At 37.1% G+C, this 19,995-nt stretch overlaps 1 protein-coding gene across 9 annotated transcripts in view; it reads right to left on the bottom strand.

Annotated features, from left to right (window-relative positions):
* DLGAP1 (DLG associated protein 1) overlaps positions 1-19,995 on the bottom strand; it is a gene marked incomplete at its 5' end in the record, with an annotated part of 892,564 nt that overhangs the window by 687,824 nt on the left and 184,745 nt on the right. For 2 of the 9 annotated variants that reach the window (XM_079108322.1, XM_079108323.1), the window contains one exon: positions 8,362-8,487. The exons of 6 other annotated variants lie outside the window; for them this stretch is intronic. Of the gene's footprint in view, positions 1-8,361; positions 8,488-8,556; positions 8,632-19,995 lie in introns of all 9 variants that reach the window. One more of the 9 variants, XM_079108313.1, reaches the window with a different exon arrangement.

Here is a 19,995-nt window from a genome sequence, read left to right as displayed (position 1 = left end):
ACAGAATGAAACTAAACCCATATCTCTCACCATGCACGAAACTAAACTCAAAATGGATTAAGGACCTCAGAATCAGACCAGAGACCCTGCAGATTATAGAAGAAAAAGTAGGTCCAAATCTTCACCTTGTTGGTCTAGGATCAGACTTCCTCAACAGGACTCCCATAGCACAAGAAATAAAAGCTAGAATCAACCACTGGGATAGATTCAAACTAAAAAGCTTTCTCTCAGCAAAGGAAACTATCAGCAATGCGAAGAAAGAGCCTACAGAGTGGGAGAATATCTTTGCCAATCATACTTCAGATAGAGCACTAATCTCCAGAATCTATAAAGAACTCAAAAAACTCTACTCCAAGAATTCAAATAATCCAGTCGACAAATGGGCTAAGGAAATGAATAGACACTTCACAGAAGAAGATCTACAAGCAATCAACAAACATATGGAAAAATGTTCAACATCTCTAGTAATAAGAGAAATGCAAATCAAAACCACCCTAAGATTCCATCTCACCCCAATTAGAATGGCGATTATCAAGAATACGAGCAACAACAGGTGTTGGCGAGGATGTGGGGAGAAAGGTACACTCATACATTGCTGGTGGGGCTGCAAATTAGTGCAGCCACTCTGGAAAGCAGTGTGGAGATTCCTTAGAAAACTTGGAATGGACCCGCCACTTGACCCAGCTATCCCACTCCTTGGCCTATACCCAAAGGACTTAAAATCTGCATACTACAGAGATACAGCCACATCAATGTTCATAGCTGCTCAATTCACAATAGCCAGACTGTGGAACCAACCTAGATGCCCTTCAATTGATGAGTGGATAAAGAAACTGTGGTCTATATATACAATGGAATATTACTCAGCCATAAAGAATGATAAAATTATGGCATTTGCAGGGAAATGGATGAAATTGGAGAATATCATGCTAAGTGAGATAAGCCAATCTCAAAAAGCCAAAGGACGAATGATACCGCTAATAAGTGGAGGATGACACATAATGGGGGGGAGGGAAGGGTTAGTGTTAGGGTTAGAGTTAGGGTTAGGGAGGGGGGCAAGTATGGAGGAAAGAACTACTGTATAGAGGGTAAAGAGGGGTGGGAGGGGTGGGGGGAAGGGAAAAATAACAGAATGAATCAAACAACATTACTCTATGTAAATTTATGATTACACAAATGGTATGCCTTTACGCCATGTACAAACAGAGAAACAACATGTATCCCATTTGTTTACAATAAAAAAAAAAAAAAAGAATAATAAAATCACGGCATTTGCCAGTAAATGGATGGAACTGGATAACATTGGGCTAAGTGAAATAAGCCAGACTCAGAAAATCAAGGGTTGAGTGTTTTCTCTCACATATGATAGTTAGAGCAAAATACAGGAAAGAAGGAAGAGAGAATTGGATAGCAAAGATATAGGGAAGATCACTGAGTAGAAGAAGGAGACAGAGAGGGAGGGAGGAATACTGGGAAAGGGGAGGAAATGTGGAATGAGTTTTTAAAAATTATATGATGTGCATATATAAATATACCACAGGGAATGCCACCTTTGTGTATAAGTAGAAGAAAAGCCAATTGAAAATAATAAATAGTGGAGCAAAAGGAAGATCAGTTGTCTAGAAGGAGAATGTGGGGAGAGAGGAAGAGAGGGAAAACAGAGGAGCGTGAACTGAAATCAAATTCCATGCATGTATAATTTTGTTGGGATGAACCCAACTATGCTGTATAGTTACAATGCTCTAATAAAAATATTTTTTAAATAAATAAAGGGGCCAACCTCCTTGAGCACAGCGAGCTTGGAATACTTATTGGATGAATTGTTAACGTCTCAAGCCAGGACATCACCACACCTGCTACTCTGACTTTGGGCGCTGAGGACCTCACAGAGAACAAAACAAGCCACCACCTCTCATTCCAATGAGGAGCCAGCATAGGCCACAATGTCAAACCGTAGGCTGGAAGGACAGGATGCTGCCTGGATCTCCCTGCATGCCCCAAGGCATCTTTCTTGCTTATTAGGACTTCAATCTTAAGGGTCATTACTTAGATTATCACAGGACAGAAAGAGTGAAACCAAGATAACAGAACTGTTTAAAAAGCTATCTTAGATAGTTCTTAGTTTCTTTACAACTCACAGTGACATTTGTAAACTTTAATTCTCTCTTTAGGAGAGTGAAGAGGGAGAGAAGAAAAAGAAGGAGAAACAATACTTTTATTATAATATCATCTTTCAAATTTGGGATGCCTCTTAAGATGAGTTCTCTCTCTCTCTCTTTTTTTTTTTTTTTTTTTTTTTTTTATTGTGGTGTTGGGGATTGAACCCAGGGCCTTGGGCATGGGAGGCAAGCACTACCAATGAACTATATCTCCAACCCTGAGGTCTCTTATCTTGCTCCAAGATATTGTCTTGAAATCCAGCAAGTCTCTTAGATTTGATTACATTAAAACTTTCACCTGAGTTAGAGTAGAGGTAATAGTATTAGTCATTCAAGGAGGAAGAAAAGAAAGAGAAAGAGAAGAAGAGGAGGAGGAAGTAGTCATATAATAGCCCACCCTTCTCTCCAGAAGTATGTTCTAAGACCTCAGGTGGATGCCTGAAACCATAGATAGTACCAATCCTATATATACTATTTTTTTTTCTATCCATGCATACCTATGACAAAGTTTCATTTATAAATCAATCTAGGTAAAATATCAAAGACAATAAAAATAAAATATAAAAATTACAACATATCCTGTAATAAAGGTTATATGATGTCTCTGTTTTATTGTACTTTTACCTTGTCACTTGAAGGAAGCACATTATAGCTGTCTTTGGTGTATCCATATTGTCAGCATCACTACTCTTATGCTTTGAGCACATTATTAAGTAAAGTAAGGATTACTTAAAAAACAAACACTTGTGATCCCAAGAGAGTTGATCTGATAACTGAAATGGCCACTAAGTGATTAATAGGAAGTCAGCATATATAGCATGGACACACTGGACAATGGGATGAGTCATAGGTAGGGTGGAGAAGGATACCATAAAATTCCATCCATAAAACTGGTATTTTAAAAAGTATGAATCGTTAATTTCTGGAATTTTCCCTTTAATCCATGTCACATCATCCCATGTGGAACTGAAAACTTAGGACTTAATGGGTCAATATTTTTGAACTGTAGTTGACTGCATGTGACTGAAGGTGCAAAAGGGGCAACAGAGAGGATCCTGTTAGTGGCAAAAACAGGACTATAATAAATCATTACTGAGTAGTACATTCCTGTGTTTGGCACCTCTGTAAGCATTCTTCATGTATACAGTTATTTAATCTTCCAAATTACCTGCTATATTTGACATTATACTCGTTCCCATTTTTTTTTTTTTTTCCAGATTATGAAACTGAAGTGCATAGAGGTTAAGTAACTTGGCCAAGTTCACCTAGCTTTCAAGGAACAAAATCAAGATTTGAACACACACAGTCTGGCCTCAACTTTCTTGGTTTTAATAGCTACAATATATTGACTTATTTATTTTCCTCTGTACTATGAAAAGTATTCTTAGAAACATTATCCGATATGTTTCCCACAGCACATGTTTGAAAGATAAAGATACAGTTATCCAGAGAATTAAGTTTCTTTTCCAAGGTCACTCAATGATAGCTCTTGGGATCCAACTGGAGTTTTCACTCATTTCTATTTTACCATTCAATCTCCATTATCTAAGAACTCAGTATGTACTGAGATCTAAAATTCAATATACTTGTGATAAAGGAAAACCATCTTAATTTCTTGGGTTTTAATATGGAAGACAGGGGACAAAAAGGTGAAAAAAGATACTCATGATTCTGATGAAAGTCACCCTCAAATGGCAGCAGTACATGTGGCACTCCTGATTCCATGGCCCTTCACTAGGGCTGCAGCTGCAAGTCTGGGCTGCTTCTTTGCAAGCCTATCTTGGGGTTCTGATACAACTGCACTAATCAGCTTAGCAGGGAAAAAAAAAAAATAAGGAAAGGCGCATCAATGTTGGCTTTAAAACTCAAAGGAAACCATTAACAATGACCTTCACAGTGAAAGGAAGAAGAGAATGCAGGGGCCCTAACTGTATTTTCAATTCCTTCAGGATATGTACTCTTTGGAGTCTGCAGCAATTTTTTATTTCACTACTTAAGAAGTTACTTTATCCTCAAGTAAAACTTTTTTGTCTTCCCTATTATTTTCCAGCAAATCAGGCTCACAATGGACCTCTACCTTAATTAACTGCCTGTTACATCATTTTCTTACAGAGACTGCTGAATCTGTTGAATTATTCAAAGGGAGAGTGGAGACATTTAGGCATGTTTACTATGACTGTAGAAAAGGGAAAGGTAGAAATGGCCACGGAGGACTCCCCTGGACTCTAGACTCTTCTACCAGGCAGCCCCCGCCTCACCTCCACCTGGATGTCTACATACTTCTCAAGCTTAAGACCACTCCCTGAATTGCTCCTTTTCAGTCTGCTCTCAACATGGCAGCCAGCACGGTCCTGTCAAAGTCAGTCAAATTAGATTACTCCTTTCTTGAAATGTATCAACTGACCCCCTCTGTCCCACAGTGAAGGCAAAGTCATCGCCATGGATGCCAATTCACTGCCAATTCATTTGCACCCCTCTGGCCTCATCTCTGCCCACAGTCCCTGCTTCTTCAGTGCACTGGTCCATCCATGTGTGTGTGCTGTCTGCCTGGACACCAGGCCAAGGCATCTACCCAGTCTGCTTGCACATCTAATTCCCATCTATGGAAAGGAGCACTCTCAGTGGGGCTATAGCCTTTCACTCCTTTACTGGAAATCCCAACACACTCCACCTACTTCCCTGCCTTTTCTTTCTCTGCTGCCTTATCACCATGTCACATACCATATGTCCTTGTAATAACATTGTTTTTTTCACTGCTGTATACTCCTTCTAGGATGTGAGCTGCACAAGGGCAAGTGTTAGTCTATTTTGTTCATACTCTATTTCCAATGCATAGAACACTGTCTGGCATATAGTAGAGGCTCAGTGTAGATTTCTTGAATTAATAAATGGATGAGTGAGTGATGAAAGGAATTGCATTTTGTAAAATAAGGGGAAAAGTCTGGATGTGAAAATATCAGCTGAGCACCTGGCTATTTGGGAGTTCTAAGGAGCACTTCCATTAAATGGTCTGGCTGTGTTGAAATTTCTGGCAAAGAAAATCTAGTGAATACTGGCTATGCATATCAGACATGCCTGCCTAAAGGAATCAGGCAACATTTTTACTCTATGAAAGACTATTCAGTCTCTCTCCCCATAAAAAGTTCTCTCTCTGTTCTTCTGTTTCAATATCCACAGTTACATCTAATAGTCTCTAAGCTCATATTCAGCCATGTGCCTGTGGGCAGGTCACTTGACCTCTCTTTCCCGCTTTAGAGAGCAAAAAGTTTACATTCTACTAGGCAAAGTTGTAACTTCAAGTCTAGAAGATGCTGGAACTTGGTTGGATGTAAGGTAGAGCTTGAAGTTGCCTGGGGGGAAGCTCTTTCCTCTTGACTCCTGAATCCTTCCTTTGTCTTTGTCCCACAAAGGCAGTTGCAAATGAGAAACCATCTTTTAGATTTAGTAGAAGACCTTTTTATCCAAGAAGGCAAAATATCTACATGGGAGAAGTTATCACATTCACCTTGGCATTGACGACTTGTGGAGAGCTCACTTCTGCTGTTAGGCAACCACACTCAGCTGTCACCGACTTGAGCAGTTAACAGGAACAAAAAAGCAATCTCGTCAGCTGCAGCGTCACACATTCTCTGTACTTGAGAAAGTCCTGATGCTAACAATTTTGAAGATCACTGCTCAAGATTATTTTGCTACAGTTTTCTGTTTCATGTTTCATTAAATTACTGAGGGACTAAATTTTTTTTTCCAGTTTAGGAACATTTGTTCTTGTGATTTCATGTTCAGATTTAGCGGCATTTGCACCTTCACATAACTGTTGTACTTCTTTCTAAGCAGGAATTTTAATGAAAAAACTTCAAGTGAAGGAAGAAAAGCTCTTTTAATACCTGTTCTATGTAACTTCCTGCTATGAAGTGGAGCGAAACTATAGCCCTTCTCTCCAGTGGGGTTGCAAGTAGAGTTGGTTTGTAAAACAAAATATTTAAAAAATATTCCATGGTTCAAATAACTTATTTAAAAGTAACTTCACATGACGTTGGGGGGAAAAATCCTAAAGTATGGATTTGAGATGAATACAACCACATAACTTGTCCGCTACTATATGCAATATATTCAACACAAAGCATGTGCGCACACAAACACACACATATACACTCATTCAGAAACAAGCAAGAAACCCTCATTTCTGGTTAAGAGAGCAAAAAACAAAACACCCCCTCCTCCCCGCAAAAAAAAAAAAAAAAAAAAACAAGGAGAACGTATACAAGTAAAATCTAAATGCTCCAGGAGACAAAGTTAAAAGGGAATATTAGAACACTGAACACTTTCTATAAACACAGAAGTGAAGGGGTCTTTAAATTCTCCCAGCCTCCAGGAAAATACACTAAGAGCGTGAAGGGAGAGAGGGAGTGGGGGAGAGAGAGAGATGATGGGTACTTATTTTCCTCCATAAAATCATCATAGACATAAATCCTGTAAATTGCTTCTCTCTTAAGAAAGTTTTTGAGACAAGGGATTATATAACTCTTAAAGCTGGAAGGTCTGTCACAGTTGATTTAATCCAAGAACCCAACCTCACAGAGGAACACTGGGTCCAGGAGGTCAGTAAGTTGTCAGCAGGCTGGACCATGGGGTCCTAATTTCTCTCCTCGAGTCTGTCTCTAGCAACCAATGTCAGAGACAACTGACTTACTACGATTTCCTTGGAGAGTCCCAGAATTTGCTTAGAGTTGAAAAAGACTAAGAATTCAGCGTCTTATTTGACAGATGAGTAAGCAGAAGCCCACGAGAGCTCTACCTCATTTTAAAACCAGTGAAAATAGAGTAATGTTTGTCATAAACATTTTTTTTCTTTATAAAATAAAAAAGGACTTAAAAAATATTTGGGGGCTGTGGCTGTGGCTCAGTGGTAGAGCGCTTGCCTAGCATGTGTGAGGGACTGGGTTTGGCCCTCAGCACCACATAAAAATAAATAAATAAAAGATCATCTACAACTAAAAAATACTTTAAAAAATAAAAATATTTGGTAGCCACCTAACTCCAGGTACAAATAAAATCATCCATAGAAGCCAATATTAAAAACCAATGCAAGCTGAGCTTGTCTAGAGGAAATAGGGATGGGGCCTCCTGACAGGCACTATCTGGTGAGTCTGAGAGTCAGGGACACCTAGAGGATAATACTGTTGTAGGAGAAAGAACTGATATAATTTTTAGCTAAAGGGTCTCCAGAACAAATAACTTGAACTCCTTCATTTACTTCTAAACCATTCATCATTTCTGACTCCTCTAAGCCCTCACATTTATTTGGGGGTGGGGACCACCACACATGGATTGAGCACTTACTGTGTCCCACTTGGCTCTTTGTGAGCTCTGGTGAGGTACCTGGGACCAAAAAGATTGCATTGCTAAGTGGAGTTCTGTTGTCCTCTCAAGCTATGAGGGGACTTAAGGGACTGATCTGGTGACTTGCATCACTGGAGAGGCCATACCTTCACCAGCAACAGCTCTGACCTGAGAGTTGGTGGGACTTGCTTCTACCTGGACCAGGAAGGAAGATATTCTCTGGAATTCCAAGCTAGTCTCTTATTTCTGTCTTACCTCATGTTTGTACTCTAAGATTATGAATGTGCAAATGCTATCTATTTATTTAGACTCCTTTACATCAAAGCCTGACATAAGAGCAACTAAAGTGGAGGGGAATTCTGAAATTAAGTAAAACTTCTTTTAGTTCTAAAGGGAACTTAGAAAAAATATTTGAGGTTGAGGTTGATGCTGGCTTCATTGTATGAACTGGAAATAGAGTTTGTGTACACTTTAGATGAAAAAAGCCAGGAAAGAACGAAAATAGATAATGCTTTCATGCAGCATTATATTTTAGACTCCTTTGTTTTAATTCTCTTAAAGCAAGTCTTATAAAATGTGTGCTTTCCCTTTAAACTAGTAGCTCAGAAAGGGAAAGCTGAATATTCAAAACAAAACAAAACAGGTCTACTTTCAATTCCAAGAAAAATAGTTTCTGCAGAATTCAAATGCAACCATTGAAGACAGAACATTTGCTGATGATGACACAAGAGAACATTGCCCCAGATGTCAGCACTATTTGTCGTCCCAGAGCTGAACATCAGAATCCAATTCACATATCTCAATGGCCATGCCATTAATCACAAGCCACCCTTTTTCTTAAACAAAGTTGCATTTTTCTTACTTTCAAGAAATTTTGAAGCAGAATGCTTTCAAGCTGCATGGAGACTGATTTTCAGATTCAAAGTACCATACTGCAGTTTAAGATTTTTATCAACAGGACCAATGTTGTGGCTGGCATTTGAAATTCCTGGGAAAGAAGAAATGTAGGCAATCACTGGAGTTACAAGTTTAGGTAGTTATATATCAGCATACTCACCAACTTGCTCTGCTTCCTGGAAAGTAGCAGAGGATCACTCAATCCTTCAGTAAAGTCATGTAAAGGAAGGAAATCCTAAGAAATACATTCATATATTACACAGTAAGATGCTGTGGCCAATCAATTCCATTCATCCAGACTTAACTAATCTTTTGAAGGATGCTGGGTTAGATATTTGAAGACTCACCAAAAAAAAAAAAAAAAAAGTGGTAGGATTATGATTTACCCCTAAGATAAGTTTCAGTGAGAAAAAGAAAATGATATTCTGAAATGCGCAAACACAACAAATTAAAGAGAGGTATAGATATTACTGTCAAATGACACTGTCCCAGTTTCCAATTGTGAATATAATTGAGAACTTAAATACTAATAGTTTGGGAGCATAATGAGTATAAACACTAGCTTAATCCCTGGTAGATTTTGCCAAAGACTACATTCCTTTGGAATTCACCTGAATTTCAATAATTCCCATCATTTATGGTTATATTTGTACTTTGTATCTTGCTTTTATTTCCTTTGGCTCTCAGGTTTAACAGCCTGTCTACCATATCCATATCAGGCCTCCCCAGCATCCCTGTCCCCCAAGCCCTTTCTGAAATTTTTGTGCTTTAGGAAGATAAAAATAAGCCAGTGGTAGATAATATCCCATATGCTATCTTCTCTCCCTTTATTTCCAAGCCCTTTAATACACAATAATTTTGCAGATCAGTACATATTTAGTTTCTCCATATTGTGCTATGTAAGACAGTGATTGATAACAGGAGAGAGAACAAGGCTCATCCATGGAAAATGCTTCCCAAGAAGTTCCTTCTCATGATCTCACATCACCCTTATTTCTGCTAGTGATTGCTTCTTCCACGTGCCATGATGCACAGGTACCCATTTCATATAAAGAGGTGCTTCTGTTAATTATCCCAGTTATGAAAAATTATACAGAAACTGAAGTTTTGGGCCTGCAAGATTAATTAGAGATATATCAGCTAATCTAAATTACCTTGAAAGTAAGGACTTTTATATCCAGAGAAGGTAAAAATACCTGCTTATGGTTACACTGTTTGTTGGTAGAAAGGAAATAATTCAAGATATTAATTCTGAGACACCAAGCAGTTGGTAACTGGGTCAGTTTTAATATCTAAGTCGTGTCATACTTAATCAGGACTTATCTAAGATATCCCTGTTATATCTGATAAATTTGGAACACTAACCAAAAATCTAAACCAATACTTTTTGCTATATTGTTTTCCATTATCCAGGAAACAGAAAGAGACCACATTCAGAGGCCAAGAAACAAGAAAGCAGAGAACATTTTTACATTAATATGCACCTGCTGGTCTGATCCACCTTATAAAAATCGTGAAAAGACTGAAGTGAAACATGTTCTCAGAGAAACTTGCTGAATCAAGGAACGTATTGTAGTGCTCTTGATTCTTTGACATCTGTAGGAACACATTTGGGTATGACAGGATTTGAAGTGGTTAACTTGGAGAGGAAATAATGACATACAAAAGTAGGAATCAAGACAGTCTGGAGTAAGGTGCCAATTTGCATTCAATCGAATATAATCTAGGAAGACATGCTGAGCCTTGGAACAGCCTAGAGGGCAGAAACCAAGAAGAAAAGCTCAGAATTAGCATGGTGGACCAACAACCTGGTCAAGGCAGAGAAGAGGAGTAGGGCCAGAGCAGGGAACAATGTAGGAATTAGTTTGAGGCACACCAGATCAAAACCCAGCACAGGGATTTAGACTTGATGCATCATAGGAACAGGATATACATTCAAGTTCATCTATCCTTTAGATTGCCTTTTGTCATGATTGACTGAGCCTATTTGGGAAGCAGAGGTGGAAACAAGGGAGCTGACAAATGAACATGAGCACTAGTTTCCATTAGTTCTAAGTTGCAGATTTCTGAGCTCTTAATTCACGATTTTATTCAACAGAATAAAGCCTCTCCCTCATCTCCTCAAGAAAATTGTGCTTTTTTTCTCACTTTGTTCTGACTAGCTTTCAAATAAGTATAAATAAAAATTGCCTTATTATTTATATATATTTTTCTTTTAGAACTATAATCATTAGTAACCATTGTTAGTATAGTGTCAACTTTAAACATGGAAAACAGAATCACCAATGAAACTCACTCTTTCTGCCACAGTTTGATCTATCTGAGTAAAGGCCATTTCTTACCAAATCATTTCCACGTACTTTAAGACGAAAACCAGAGCCAAGAAGTGTTATTACTTAAACATCTAGTGAAGTGATATAAATTAAACTTCTCCCCAACTATACTAAATAGAAACAATTGTTTTTAAAATACAAAAGAAAAACTACAAAGGAAACAATGTTTCATGTAAAATACTAGAGACTTCTTGCCTAGGAAATTTCAACTAATGTTAAAGAAACTTGATAACAATAATTCTTTAGTTTCTTTGAAAATCCAATTAAAGATCAGATTTTACTGTCCCTCCCAGTAAACTTATCTTAATAGTTATGTGTAAGAATAAGGACTGGAAGGAAGCTCAGAGAAATCTGACAACTTATAGCAACAAATAAGCATGGAGATGTTAATCCAAGATGAACTGCTGACTCTCTGCATTACTAGGAGCAAATCATTTGATGTGTGGCTCTCCTGGCCAGCCCCATAGCAACAACTAATCACAAATAATACTAGTAATGAAAATCATACTTCTGTATTGAAGTCCTCCTGCTTAAAAAAGATTTATAAAACTCCAGTGCATTCTGTAAAATTTGGTCAGATGTGTTCAACTTGCATTCTTTAAAGGGAAAAGTGGTGTGTGTGTGTGTGTGTGTGTGTGTGTGTGTGTGTGTGTGTGTTCGTTCTAAAATGTACTCAACATAGAGTCATTAGATGGGGGAAATATATGTGTGTGGTGTTAGGGGGGCACATATACAGTCAGTCTCCATATCTTTTGGTTCCATATCAATGGACTGAATGAAACTTGGTCAAAAATATCCAGGAAAATGGTTATATTGGTGCTTCCACATACTATATAGTTAGGGCTAAGATGGTCGCATCTGTACAGAACATGTGCTGATTTAAAAAGAAAAATTCATTATTCCATAAACAATACAGTATAAGAATTATTCACATAGCATTTACATTGTGTTAGGAATTAAACATTATCTACAGATGACTTAAAACAGATGGGAGGAAGTGCACAGGGTTATATGCAAATATGTCATTTCATATTAAGAGACTTGCACATGTATCTGTTTATGTGGAGGATTCTAGAATCAATTGCTTACTGATACAAATACCCAGCAACATATAATACATATTTATACATAGTTATATAGGATATATACAGTCTCACACACATCTTATTTAACAAAGGTTTCCATTTTCCTGTTCCGTGAGTGTCTTTTATACTAAAAGCTTTGAAAAAAAAATTCCTACTAATACTCTTTCCTGAGAGAAGCTTCAGTGAACCTATATAAATCATTTTGAAAGCGTAGCCCCTTTGAAAGGTACAAAGTGCTCCAAAGGTAGTTTGACTACTCTTGCTCTTTGACTCCAGGCTTCCTCCACAGCTAAAGGATACAGGGAACGTGCCATTGCAGGAAGAAGGGTGAAGACAACCAGCAGGAGGAGGAATACCAACACCGGGTCCCTTTCCCAACCAGAGCACGTGTGAACAGTGCTGTCCCACTTCACGCTCTGTGACTCTGGCACGCATTCTGTCTGAGAAGGAACAGAGGTGACACACTGGCGAGGACTTGAGTGGTATACATGTTTTCCCTCACTTCAAGGAGAAAGAGAAGCCCACAGAAAGCAGAGGAAGGGGTTAGTTATGTTTGCATTTTTTAAAGGAGGAAGAATTTCTCGAGAGAGTAGGATCCAAAACGACCAGGATAGGCAGAAAGCCATCATGATCCTAAGGAAAGGAGAGATCTATTAAGCAAAACGCCTGAAAGGTGTGGGTGCAGATGCATCCACGTGGTGAGATGGGCCACTCCAACTCAGGGGCTACAGAGGGGCCCTGAGCTGAGTCCTCTAAAGCCTGAAAGGAAAACAGCTGGGTGCCAACTGGGCCAAGTGAAGCCCCTAATGTGGGATTTGTAACATACATGAGTGTGTGCACTGTCTTACTCGGCCAACATCTGGTTTAAGAGTTATAGTTAAATAATGAAACTGTTATGTTATTGGAATTGTAGCAAAAACTTGCATTAAACCTTAGACATAAAAGAGATTTGTCAGTGAATATCAATTATGTCACTCAAGGAACTACCTCTCCTGGATAGTTTATAAAATCTAATTAAAGACCCAGAGCTTCTTTGGCCACTTCATTTCCTATTTTCTTGTTAAGCAACAGTCATGGATTATGACAGGAGTTATACACATATATTTTTTTAAATAATCTATGTCAAACTTTGTTAGTAAAAAAAAATCAAGTTTTCTTTTTTCCCCCTTGAACAAGAATGTGACTCATTCAATGGATAAAACTCTCTCCAGATTCAGGGGCAGGGTAAGCCCTGAGAGGTTCCCTAGGGAGAGTCAAGGATGTATTTAAATAAAATAAAAATCCCCATTTTTAATATAGAGTTAAGACCCATCTTGGTGAATTAGCCTTTCTAAAGTTTCCATTTTAGAGCAGGTATTTTGATTCACATTCACATTCGATTTTATATTCCATTTCTCCCAAGGTCTGTAAGACTATCATGTATCACTTTAACATATGTGCCTGTGTGAAAAACACAATATGTAGAAAAAAAATAAAAACCATGATGTGATCATGAATGTTTTCCTATCCAAAGAGGAAAAAACAGAAATACCATATCTAAGTGGCCAAAGTAAAAATATAAATAATATTAAAATACTATACACTGTGACCAAACTATATTGTGACTTGGATGAAATTAATAAAATATAATTGATTTCATTTCAAATATTTCCCAACTGATAAATCATTATAAAAATACCTTCCCCTATCCTCAAGCATGTACCAACATAAAAATAATCCCAAAGGAAAGAAAATCAAAGTGTAGAGGATGCACTAAGTTCCTGAATGAATATTTGCTGTTTCCTAGTCTTTGACCATGATCTGTGTGATCTCAAATTTTGAGATATTGGGTACAAGGGGAACCAAGCAGAGACATCTCTCACCTTTCATTTTTCTACACTCCTCATATAAATCTCATGAAACATTGATCATATAACTGCTTTTCAAGGTAGAAATACTGCCAAGCAAACTCTGCAATGCTTCTGCAATATTTTTGTATTTTATTAGCTACTAAAGTATCTGCATACATTTGAATACATTAGTGGTATGCATGTGCACAGCATCAGGGTTTCTCTCTCACACAATGCCTCATCTTAGCATTCACCTTCCAGAGGGTATGGAGCAAATGGGTGGGGATCCACTATATCAGGGGGTTAGATCAGAACTGGAGAAGGCAGAAATGAAAATGAAGGGGAAAGAGGGAAGAGAAATCTGGGAAAGCACCAGAAGTATTAGTGAGAAGAACTTAGTGTATATGACATGGAATGTAGGCTCAGAAATAACGTAACCCTTTCCTGTTCTCACTTGGCATATCTCTTTAAAAACTCATTTAGAAGACAGCAAATTAGACTTGTGCCTTAATCATACACAGTGGATACTTTCGGGTTCAGAAGAAAAGGACAGATAAATTATTCATTAATTCAACGAGTCAATTTTCTCCCTAAGAAATGGTAGACAGATTTTCATTTGAAAATTTTTTTACTGAAATTATATATTCAGCAGTTGTAATAGGGAGCTAGTTTCTGGATCTGCATCACTTAGAAAGAAAAGGAATGTGATCTTTAGAAATATACTAAATTCTTATGAAATCTAAAAAGTCCTTTGAGATGTACTGGGTTAGGTATTTGACCTATATATCATTACATGATGTAATAGCTAATGTTCAGCAGCAAGGTAAATGCATTTTGATACCTAATATAGATAACAAAAATGATATAAAAAACAAAAATAATCTAAACAATTACCTCTTCTCAACGGGTCTATTGTGTCCTTAGAAAACATGTAAGTTAAATATACATTCTCAAATATAAAATATGTATTTACATGTGATAACCTTATACAATGTCTACAGCTATCTTTTAGTATACTATGTTGTGCATTAAATTCACTGTTGTTTTCTACTTCTGGTCTATAATATTGAAGATCAAAACTCCTTTAAAGATAAAAACACTTCTTATAATAAAAAGGACATGACCTTGCAAATCAAGACACTAATGCTTTTAACTTCAGGATTGTGTAAATTGAAATCAAGGAGTATTTATTTTATGGTAAATCATAGTAATCATACCTCCACCTCTGTCCAAAAATATATACATTAACATTATCATCTCCATTAGGGACAAGTGCTTCCGTTTGTTTTAAGTGTTAAAAGGCAGTTGAGGCAAAATAAAATTTTAAAGGATTTTTTTTTTTTTTTCATGAACAGTAATTCATGAATTTGTTATGAACAGGTCCAGACTGGAAGTGGTTTGGGAACTCCAACTGGGGAATATGAAGGGAAGGCTTTGTTAGAGGATGAACATGTCAAGGATGTGAAGTCAAGAAAATATAAAAACAGTTATTGTTTTATGGTTGCCTTATAAATCTATCCTGCTAGAAAATCCTTAGTAATACGACTATAAGGTCATAAGGACCTCTTGATGGGTGAGCATTAAGTTTCATTTTTCTTTAAGACTTCTGCAATAAATAGCTTAAGTTAAATTTCACTTATTTTTGCCACTTGCACAAGCTTAAGTAAGGTCATCTATGAGGACTGACAGGCTTTGTGTGCTCGGGTATTCCTCAGACTTTAATTTACTTTAACAAAAGACATGTTAAATATAAATGAATATCTCATATGATTAAATTACTTTTTACTTAGTACTATGTTTTCTCGGTAAATACTAGATGCATATTTTACATGAGGGAGGTGGGTGAGCATTTTTCTCATGCTTTTAAAGAGCATCAAAATCTTAGGAGCAAACATAGATGCAAAACACCCTTACCAAATGGGTAAACAGCAAAAAGTTAAATTTGTTACTGTACTGCAGGGGAAATCTGCATTCCAATGTTCTTTTCAGGAAGTAATAACAAGACCTGAGAAACTAGGTGAAATTTCATAATGCAAATAAATGTTCACATATTAATAAAGTGAAATGACATAGAAAGAATTGGAAAATCTTGGCTAAGAAACTGATCACCTCAACATGATCACCATGTTAATTTGCTACGGATTCAAATACATCAAGAGTGTGGTACAGCTTACCAGAAAGTTAACACAAACAGGTGTGTTAATGGAACAAGAGTGTGCAAAGGAGAAACACAAATGTTTTCACATCCTAAGTTTTGTCAGGAAGCATCTAGAATATTCAGTTCAGTTTTTGGATCTTCAAATGCTATGCTGTTATCTAGACATTGGTATCTAGAAGGCAGAGTATGCTCACTGTAGCACTGTAGCACTGAAAATATATCATGGAGGGTAACAAAGAAAGGGAGTAGCTGCTTAGCCTGAAAAGAAGCTGAACTGGGGGAAACGGGCAGAAGATCACCCTCCTCTAGGTCCCCACTTAAATTCTTAAAGTTCTTCTTCCAAGCTTTGACCATGTGGACCTTGGGGACGTTCATGATGCAATCCACCCGAGTGTCTCTCTGCTTTTACTAAACCCCCCAAAATGTGACCATATATAGTACTTTTGGCCTCAAATGATCTAGTTTCACACTCCACCAACCCCAGTCCTCTGTTCCCATTTTAACTCTATATTCTTGCAGTATGGAGATCCTTATATCTTCCTAGCACACAGTACGTTTCCACACTGATTTTTTTTTTTTTTTTTGAAACAAAAACAACTATTTAAATTCCCTGTAGGGAAGTTCAGTGGCAGAGTGCTACATAACATCCTTGAGGTCATGGGTTCAATCCCCAGCAAACAAAAATAAATGAATGAACATCTAGGTGGCTACAGGATATATATATATATATATATATATATATATATATATATATATGATGGGCATGTAAGTTTGCTAGAATTTTCATTATAAAACAGACAGGGGTATGAATCACAGATATGTATTTGTTATGTTAATGGAAGCTAGAAGTTTAATATCACAGTGTGAACAGCTTTAGTGTTCCCTGAGGCCTCTCTGTGGCTTCCAGAGACCTGCCATCTTGATACATCCTCACACTGATTTTTTAATACTATCCTCTTCTTACATGCCCTTTCACCTCTGCTTTCCTTCCTTATGGAATAATTCCTTCTCATCTTGAAGCCTCTGCTCAAAGCTACTCCAGAAAACGTTTCGTGACAGCTTCTTCCCTTTTCAATCTTTCCATTATGTGGTGGTGAGAACTCTCAAATTCATTCTCCTAGCGTTTTACAAGTATATAATACATTGTTATTAACTACAGTCACCATGCACACCATAGACTCCTGAATTTATTCCTTGTGTCCAACTTAAATTTGGTGTGCTTTGACTTTAGATTATTTCAGAAGGAACTCAAAAAAGTGAATAAAAATTAAAAACAGGTAACTTAGAGCAATGGTAGAATTTCCTTGTGAAGAGAGTTGAGGTATCTGATGAGACCCAGTGCTCATTTCCCATAGGGACAGAAGAATTCCAGTAGATATGGTAGACAGAATAAATAACTTCTTTTGTGTTCCTGCTCAAAACTATGAATTATGTCAAGATCTAAAGGGAAATTATAGTTGCATATGGAATTAAGGATTCTACTAAACTGACATTAAAACAGGGTGATTCTCCTGAATTATCCTTGTCGGACCAAGGTAATCACAAGAGTTCTTTAAAGTGGAAGAGGGAGGCAGAAGAGATCCAGACATATGGCAATGTGAAAAGACGTCATCTGGCCATTACTAACATTGAAAATGGAAGAAGAGGCCAATAATGAGGGTGGTTTCTAAAAATTATGGAACAGGCAAGGAGGTGAATTCTTCCCCAGAGTCTACATAAAAGTTGTCCCATTGACATCTTTATTTCAGCCCCGTGAGAACCATGTCAGGCTTCTGATTGCCTGAATTATAAGATAATAAAATTGTGTTGTCTTAAGACAGTAAGTTTATGGTAATTTATAATGGCAACAACAACAACAAAAAAAAGACAGTATCTTTCCATATTTCTCTTAATCATCTAAAATGCAATTATGCCTGCATGTGGGATTTAATAAATTCATCCATTTGTTTATTCTTATTAAAATTTGTTTGAAGTATATTTAAATAAAATTGGAGTAAAATATTAAATTAATTGTAAAATTTAAGAAATAATAAAGAGATGTCATGGCTAATTCTAAAATCTGATCTACAGCAACGTATATGATCCAAGAATACAAAATTTTAAATGAAACATACTTTAGTTTCCACTGAAATTCTAAGCTCAATAAATGCAAGGCCTAGTTCTTTCCGGTACATTTTGTTGTTGTACCTGGTGCCCAAAACTTAAATATTTATAAAACAAATTACTGAATCAATGTACGATTAATCAATTATGGTCTATCAAAGCATATGTTATGAAGAAGACTGCAAGGTACTCTTTGTACATAATCTTTTGTGTTTCTTAATGATATGATTTTTCTTTTAAATACACTACCATTCCAAACACTAAAGGGCATGCCTAAGAGGACATGATTTAGAGACATTTCTTCTCAAAATGAGCAATTCCCTACTCATCAAAAATACTTGGTTAATACTGAATCAACTATTATATCACAATGAAAACAAGTTTTTTTCCCTAGTCAAAGTTTCTTCAAACATCATGCAGAAAACATTTTCTCACAACCTTTCATAAATATAAACAGGGTATATGAGCTTTGTTAAATCACATTCTGGAAATACAGGGTCCTGCTAGTCAAAATCGATCATTAAATGGAAAATCCATAAAAATCCAACTGGCTGATGCTTGTATTTTTAGGAAAAGGGTGTACAGATTTCCTGGAGCCAGGGAAATCCTTATGTGTTTAACTAAAAATAGAGAAGACTGCATCCATATGTTCTAATCTTTTGAGGGCAACAGTTTGCTGTCCATCATCCCCATAGTCAGGATCCCCACACCAGATGTATATGCTGGCTCCCACTCTGAGCTTATGTTCTGAGATTCAATCTGACCAGAGGAAGAGGGCGCAATGTCATTGCTCTTTACTCAGTACCATATAAGACTTGCTCTTGGTCCTTGATTATCAGCTGCTGCATTACTGCCCTTGAACTCATAACTCATTCATAAAATTCATTTACCACCTGCATTTACCTCCAACTCTATACATTCCCTCTGCCTTGCCTCTGCAGTTTGGATTTCCTCCCAGGCAGTAAGCCATCTGGCTTCTCAGAATCTCTGCCTTGAGCCAAATCCTGAAAGGACTCCTTACATTCACTTGTTCTTTTTTCCTTCTCGGGGAAATACAGGATAATCTGCTAAATTTAGATTATATATGCCAGTTGTGGGGGACCTTGGGCTGAGTTCATGGAAACCGAGGTTCATTGTCTTCCAAAGTGGACTGGAAGCTTACCTTCAGGAGAGGCAAATCTGAGGCTGTCAAGAGCAGCAGATGACAGTGTTTTTTCTAAGTGCATCAAACCTGCCTAGGCAAAACCATGAAGAAGGAAGACTGGACTCTTCCATTCTTATTTTTGAATTTCCCTTGTGCTTTTCACTTGCTCCAAAGCTCCTTTAGCTATACAAAAAAAAAAAAAAAAAAAAAAAAATACTCATCTGGACCTTCTTAGACTTTTTTCCTTTCCTCTGTTCATCAGTCAAAATTCTTTCAGAGAATGACAGATTTCTGGAAAGTCTTAATCAAGTTAGAATAATTGACACTAAATGGTTAGTATGTGAACTCTCCTATGACATTTTGCTCCTTTTAATGTGCTTATTAATCCCAGTGATTGCATAGAATCTATAATTTTAAAATACATGAGAGAGATAGTATTGAATGGGAAGCTATCTTTCTTTCAGCTGATTTTTGAAAATAAATTATATTGAATAAAACTACCCCACTAGACAAACCCACGTCACTTCTTCTGGTCTGCATAAGGTTACACGCCACCTACCCATATAGTCAACAATTCCCAGTTTGGGAAAGAAGGTGATTTTGAGGTGTCTACAGATAAAGCATGAATAGATTCCACTGATTGCTTGCTGGGATAATAAAGAAGACAACGATAAAGAGCTTGGGATCACAGGAAATCAACATAATGGAACCAGGGAGAAAATGCATATTTTGGAACTATAAGACTGCTAGTAGTCTTCCTGATTGCTGAGTGCCTAACTACTTTAAAGGTCAACACAGGGCACAGAACTTGTTAGGGCAGAATACACAGTCCTTTGCTTCTTTATTTGCTTGCTTTTTCTATACCTTACAGGTACTTCCATAAGGCTACAGGAAGAAGAGAATAAGAAAAATTATTATTTCAGCTTGCTTTCTCATATCCCCAGCAA

The sequence above is a fragment of the Sciurus vulgaris genome (genome assembly GCF_902686455.1).
Source record: "Sciurus vulgaris genome assembly, chromosome: 13".
Taxonomy (NCBI): Eukaryota; Metazoa; Chordata; class Mammalia; order Rodentia; family Sciuridae; genus Sciurus; species Sciurus vulgaris.
The sequence above is the reverse complement of the archived record's forward strand: the minus strand, read 5'-3'. Positions and strand labels throughout refer to the sequence as shown.